The 7,087-nt window shown below is 41.1% G+C and overlaps 1 protein-coding gene across 1 annotated transcript in view; it reads right to left on the bottom strand.

The window, feature by feature from the left end:
- Positions 1 to 6,512, bottom strand: part of LOC143285020 (uncharacterized) — a 42,984-nt gene extending 36,472 nt beyond the window's left edge. The window contains exon 1 of the mRNA XM_076592193.1: positions 6,377 to 6,512. The gene's annotated coding sequence lies outside the window, so the exon portion shown is untranslated. The remainder of the gene's footprint in view (positions 1 to 6,376) is intronic.
- Positions 6,513 to 7,087: the final 575 nt, after the last annotated feature.

The following is a 7,087-nucleotide window of genomic DNA, read 5'->3' as shown; positions in this document are numbered from 1 at the left end:
ATTCCCCTCAGTATTTCCTTATAAGATTTTTTTTTTAAATATAAAACTCACGCATATTTTCCAATGAGCATAGTACAAGCGTGTTCTTTTCAAATAATGAAATATGTGCAAATGGAACAAGTACAAGATGCCTGCACGGCTATGCTAGGTAACTATGATACAACTGTTGACTTTATTTCAATTTCTTGAAAAATTTTCAGATTGAACACTTTCATTGACTTTTTTTTATCCTGATAATTGTCCCATTCCTTTCTGTAAAAAAAAGAAAAAAAGAAAAGAAAAAAAAAGTTGTTCTTATATGTAAATATTCATTTCTGTGTTGCTTGACAATAAACTCAAAAGATCGAAAGAAATAAAAGTATATATCTATATCTACACACACACACACACACACACACACACACACACACACACACACACAACAAGGTTGTCAGCACAACAGCTCTGTAGGTTTTCATTTTGGTGCTGAGCCTGATGCCTTTGTTGTTCCACAGCCTGTTGTTAAGTCTGCCAAAAGCGGAGCTGGCCTTGGCGATGCGCAACGTCACTTCTGTATCAAGGGCTCTGATGCTGCATAGGGTGCTGCCCAGGTAGCAAAACTTGTCTTCTTGGAAGACCATGCAAGCGCTTCAAGGACACCTTGAAGACAAACCTCAAAGCCTGTGACATAGAATTCGCTTCCTGGGAAACTGATGCCCTTGACCGCTCTCGCTGGAGGATGCTGTGCTCTAGTGGCATAAAGACGTTTGAAAACAAGAGAACGCTGGCCATTAAGGAGAAGCGTGAGCGAAGGAAGCAGGGCTCAACTTCTGGAGACGTTTTCCCTTCAGTGCAACACATGTGGGAAGTGCTGTGCATCCAGAATCGGCCTCGTCTCCCATATGAAGACACACACCGACATATAAGTCTGCCTGCCTACTCATCCGTCGGACCGACGGGAGACTCCATCATATATATCATATATATATATATATATATATATATATATAGAGAGAGAGAGAGAGAGAGAGAGAGAGAGAGAAGAGTCCGTGAGTACTGGGTTTAAAGAATTGTCTGACCCCACCCTTCAAAACTGTCTGGGGGATAACACTATGGGATAGGTCTCACTTACTGGGGACACCGGCCGGTGTGGCAGTCACATCAAACCTCGGGTCGATGGACGTCTCCGGGACTCGATCGTGTTCTCACACAATCAGCGTGCCGCTGACGATCGGCTATTGCACCTGCTTGGTTCACAATAATTCACTCTCTCCGATGTTCATGCACTGTCGATTTTGTTATAATAACCTTTGCCAACATCAGCCTGCCCAGTGGCGTTGACAAAATAATACCAAGGTCGCTCAGTGAGCAGGTATCTTACACCGTTGTGCAGTTTTTAAAAGTTAATGAACTGCTGTGGTGAAAAGCTGCGATTGAACGCGCACGCACACCCCTCCCCCCCCCCCCATGCCCCCCCCCCCGCCCCCCCCCCAACCACCCCTCCCCCCAAAACAACAGCAACAACAACCAAAAACAACAAAACAAACTGACAAAAAGACACATACTGAGTAGCTGATATGAGACAAGTGTGTGTGTGCGTGTGTGTGTGTGTGTGTGTGTGTGTGTGTGTGTGTGTGTGTTCGTGCGTATACATTCCTATGTATTTATATACAGCTTGCAAGTATACGTGTGTGTGTGTGTGTGTGTGTGTGTGTGTGTGTGTGTGTGTGTGTGTGTGTGCATGCGTGTGTGTGTGTGTGTGTGTGTGTGTGTGTGTACATGTCTGTCTGTGTTAGAGACAGACAGACAGACAGAAAGACACACACACAGACAGAGACAGGCACAGAGACAGATAGAAGGGGAGGGAGAGAAAGAGACAGAGACAGAGAAGAGAGACAAACAGATCCTGCAGCTGGAGGGAGAAAAAAAAAAGGAAAAAAAAAAAGATCTATTACCCTGAAAGCCAAACAGATGAACACACGTGGAAATTGGCCCATAGATAGTTAACTGCCTCAGTGTGAGAGAGTGTCAGCCGTTTTTTTTTTTCCAGACCACGGCCCAACGGGGGAACGCGCACTGCCTTCCCGCCTCACACACACTGTTTAGGGTGTCCGCAAACAAACCGGACTGGAAAGGTAAGAGGGAGAAAATTGCTGGCACACACGTATCCCCCTTCCCCCTTTCCCCCACCCTCTCTCTGCTGCCCTTACGGGATGAGGTGTGTGTGTGTGTGTGTGTGTGTGTGTGTGTGTGTGTGTGTGTGCGTGCGAGCGTGTGGTGTTGTTTTCATGTGTGTATGAATGTGCACGCATAAAAGTGTATGCGTGTGTGCGAGTCATCTGTTTACGGCAAGCATGTGTGTGTGTGTGTGTGTGTGTGTGTGTGTGTGTGTGTAAATGTGACTGTTCGACTTCATCTGCTTCTCGACACAAGGAGTTGAGAGAGAGAGAGAGAGAGAGAGAGAGAGAGAGAGAGAGAGAGAGAGAAGAACGCAAGAATTTTAATGTAAGATCACCGACCTGTATGCATTTTGCGTGTATGTGTTGCACACACAGCTTAACTAAAATAAAATAGGAAGAACGAAACAACCCACTTAGTACTCAGTGAGCTCACTGAGAACAAGTAAACTAAACGAAAAGCACAAGGCTGATGTTTCTGTTCAGGGCTGACAGTACTCTTCTCTCAGTCTTAATGCATACAAAACAAACATTGCAACATCTCTGGTCACATTGCAACTTTCGTTTTGCAGCACTGAGAAATGGTAATGATAGATTTCTAACATTTTTATATATGCTTTGCAAATATTTCTTTCTGAGATCATTATATAATGGACAAGCTGTTAATACATGTAATTCTACCACCACACATGCAGTTTTTTAAAACATCACGATAACGCTGATTTACTTTTAGTTCATTTATACCCAAACGGAACTTAATGGAAGCCGATCTATATTTACTAATGGTAAGAAGTATTTTTCAGGCTGTAATAGATTTGAATGACCTATATGTTCATAACGATTACCCCCGTTGAGTTTGCTTGCCCAATTCCGTTCAAAGCCATCTATCATGCGCTGTTTGAACATTTTAAGAGAAGTATTTACATCCCCAACCCCGCCATTTATCAAAACTCATGAGAACCCATAAATGTCTAAGCAATGTTTCAGTCTATCTGCCCAGTTTCTCGAAGACATATCAGCATTGTATGTCATCTTGTTTACGCTCATTATGTACGCTTGTTTCGGAATTCCCGACAAAGACATCTGATTTAGCTTAAACCAGTATCGCGAAGTACTGATGCAGCTATCAATGCATAATGGATATCAATATATATATATGGATATATATATATATATATATATATATATATAATGGATATCATCTACCAATATCACCATAAATCATTACATTTGGGGTTTGGAGACTAACACTCAAAAATCTTTTACAAGCAAACAAGTGGACAGACTCGACTGCTTTCAAGCGCATTGTTCCCAACATTTTAGATGCGTACAATAACAAAGGTTTTATCTGCGCATCAAAGAGTTTAAAAAAACACCGTTCTGTCCATATTGCCAAGACTCCACATTGTTCTCATCATTTTAACCACCCTCCCTTTTGCCCTGCCAGCGAACTCTTCAAGCGCAGAAACGAAAGATAACTTGGTAGACAGCATAAAACCCAGATATCTATAATTATTAACAACTTCAATTTCGCCTCCATCAAAATACCCTTTTTCTGCTTTAGACAGATGGCCACCCTTTCTGCAAACCATTATTTTTGTTTTATTTAAATTATCGTTGGTCCAAGAGATTTAGATGCTTTGTAAAGATTATCTGATTGATTTAGATTTTGTAAACCAGCTGGTGTCGATGACAGCAAGACAATATCATCTGCAAACAATAACAGAAATATTTCTTGTAAGCCCGGCAAAAACTGAAAACCGTGAGAGAGAGAGAGAGAGAGAGAGAGAGAGAGAGAGAGAGAGAGAGAGTTTTCAGTTTGCTTCACCATCATTTTTTTTTAACCTTAATTTATTGATTTAATTTACATTTTAACTCTCCAAAAACTGTTGATAAATATCCGGAATTGAGAGAGAGAGAGGGAGAGAGGGGGAGAATGTGTGTGTGTGTGTGTGTGTGTGTGTGTGTGTGTGTGTGTGTGTGTGTGTGTGTGTGTGTGTGTGTTGTCATGTGATGAAATTGGTACCGTTCTGCCTGTGTATGTTTTGTGCAAAACAACGAAATCATAGGAATCGGTATCACCGTATTATCATCTGCATCATCGTCAATCGTCAAAAAGAAATAAATTCAAGTGTGTTATTTATTATCATGAAATCATTATCATTATTATTATTATTATTATTATCATAATCGTAATTCACTGACAAGTGAACAGAAAAGCACTTTATTAATATCTGTTGACAATGACATGATGGAGGAAAATATTCAATCTGCCGTGCAAACGTTACTTTCTCACAGTATAACACGTCCAATTCTGCTGGACCGTTGGCGAAGAAGCAAGGTGGCGCCACCGGTATTTATTCCGGTACAAAGACAACATTAACAAGGGACATCATTCTAAGGTCATCATTCATATGTCTCTATCTTAACACCCCCACTTGATCGCAAAAATTATGTAACACACGCACATACTCTCAAGAATACTTAATATAATAATAAAACATCTTTAGTGATCTTTAACCCCAATAATCAGACCTGGGGCAAATTTAGCACGACTCCCTTGTCCCTTCACACTGCTACCTCGTTTGAAACAATCCCCCAAATACTAGAATTGAGATTATGGGACATATTAAAGTTAGCAAGAAAATGTCCATGAGTCAGTTGACAGACAAACACTATATTTATCAACGAAATTAAATAATATGCTTCATGAAAAAACAAACAACCACCCAACACACTTGTTAGTGAGTGCGAGAGTGAGTGAGTGAGAGAGAGAGAGAGTGTGTGTGTGTGTGTGTGTGTGTGTGTGTGTGTGTGTGTTTGAGTGTGTGTGTGTGTGTGTGTGTGTGTGTGTGTGTGTGTGTGTGCGTGTGTGTGTGTGCGCGTGCATATGTGTGTGTGCATATGTCTGTGTGTGTGTGTGTGTGTGCATGCGTGCGCGTGTGCACGCGCTGTGTATGTGTGTGTGTGTGTGTGTGTTCAAACGACCGTGGTCCTTGTCTCCATGCTGTCAGAAGGAATGAAATCAAGTACTACCCGCAGTGCAGTTCAAACGTTTCTTACCCTGTGTTCTTTGTGCCAGTTGCTTTTCTTCCTGGTAAAACTCCTCGAGAAACAAATACATCAGATACACTTAAATTACAATCGGCTGGATCAGTGAATTAATGGATGTCAGAGACGAACTATGTCGCAGCATTTCATTTGTTAAAATCGTACGAGCGGTGATAAACAGACCAATCAGGTTGTCTGCCCTGTAGTGACTCGACAATGGTTTCAAAACTGCTGCCATTTGAGTTGTTCAAACAGACGACACATTTTTTTGTGCCCAACGCAAGGAGACTGAACCTCTTTTATGTAACTTTTCCGTCGTTTTGAAAGACACATTGCAGGCAAGTGTCAGTGTGTATTATCCAAAAGCCCTGAAACGGCTCTGGCGCTCGGCTCGACGAGAAAGCACACGACGGGGTCAACGTATTCAAGAATGACAGTAAATACTGGAACTCGTATAAAAAATTTAAAAAAATAAATAAATAAGTGCTATTTTGACAGCAACTTGAACGTAATATCTACTATTCAAAATATTAAAAACATAGCTACTCTATTAAAAAAAAAAAAAAAAAAAAAAAACAAGAACAAACAAGACAAAAACACAAAAAACAGAGAAAGGTAAACTATGAGTGTCAGTGATCGTGCAGCATTTCCTTTACGATGTTTTATTTGTGACAGTTTTAAACGTCGGAACAATCCGAAAGGTCAGTTTCAGTGCTAACGTTTTACAAAAGACAGAGATTGTAAAACAGGTCTGTTTTTATTTCGCATAGGCGAACTTGAAAATATCAAATAAGCCTCACCTATTTAAACACAAAAGGCATCACCTTCTATTTTTACATTTGTATTAAAAAAAACTTTGTTTTTGATGTTTTACGTTAAGAGGGGAATAAACAAAGAAAGAACAATGTAAAAAGAATGGCCATAAAAAATAGAAAAGAACAGAGAGAAAGAAAGAAAGAAAGTCTGACAAATCGAATAGTGTTTCCAGTGTAAATTTCATGAAGTAACGATTTGCCATGAAAAATTAAGGTTTTCGTAGTGTGATCGCTGTGATTGAATCCTCCTGGAGGAATCCCAGAACTTAAGTGCAAATCGATCACGTTTACGTTTGTGCACACACAGACAGAGAGACACACTACGTCAGGTCCTCACGAGCATCAAATATTTACCTCTCACTGGTGGTTAAGGCGTCCATGGGGCACACTGAATCTCAACAAAGAACGACCCCTGCATTGCCCAGCGAAACAGATCTCATAACGTCGGAACACACCTGTCCCACACCACCACCCCACGTCTACAGTTCAGGGTCTGTCTGTGTGTACTATATCTGTGGTGGGGAAGACGAGGGGGAGCGGGTGGGGGGAGGGAGGAGAGATGTGTGGGCGGCGTCCGTGGTGGGGGGAAGGAAGAGTTGAGGACTTGGAAGAAATTTGTAACACCATACTTGTACTCTCATATTCTGGAGAAAAAAAATAAAGAAAGGGAGGACTCTCGTATGAAGCTCTCTGTGTTCATACTAACACACCAATTAATTCTGGTTTTTCTATGACTATGTGTGTATACACATGTATGTGTACATAACTACATGCATGTATATGAATGTGTATTGTGTGTGCGTGTGCGTGTGTTTATGTAAGTTTGTGCCTGCCTATGTGTGCGTATGTGTTAGGATAGCTGTTAGATACACATGTATGTTAAAATGTATATATGCAGCGTGTGTGTGTGTGTGTGTGTGTGTGTGTGTGTGTGTGTGTGTGTGTGTGTGTGTGTGCATGTGTGCGTGTCTGTGTGTGTGTGTGTGTGTGTGTGTGTGTGTGTGTGTGTGTGTGTAGTCACATTCTGGTGTGTGTATGTAACATAGATATGATGTATTATGTTAA

This window comes from Babylonia areolata, chromosome 8 (assembly GCF_041734735.1).
Source record: "Babylonia areolata isolate BAREFJ2019XMU chromosome 8, ASM4173473v1, whole genome shotgun sequence".
In the NCBI taxonomy this organism is placed as follows: Eukaryota; Metazoa; Mollusca; class Gastropoda; order Neogastropoda; family Buccinidae; genus Babylonia; species Babylonia areolata.
The sequence above is the reverse complement of the archived record's forward strand: the minus strand, read 5'-3'. Positions and strand labels throughout refer to the sequence as shown.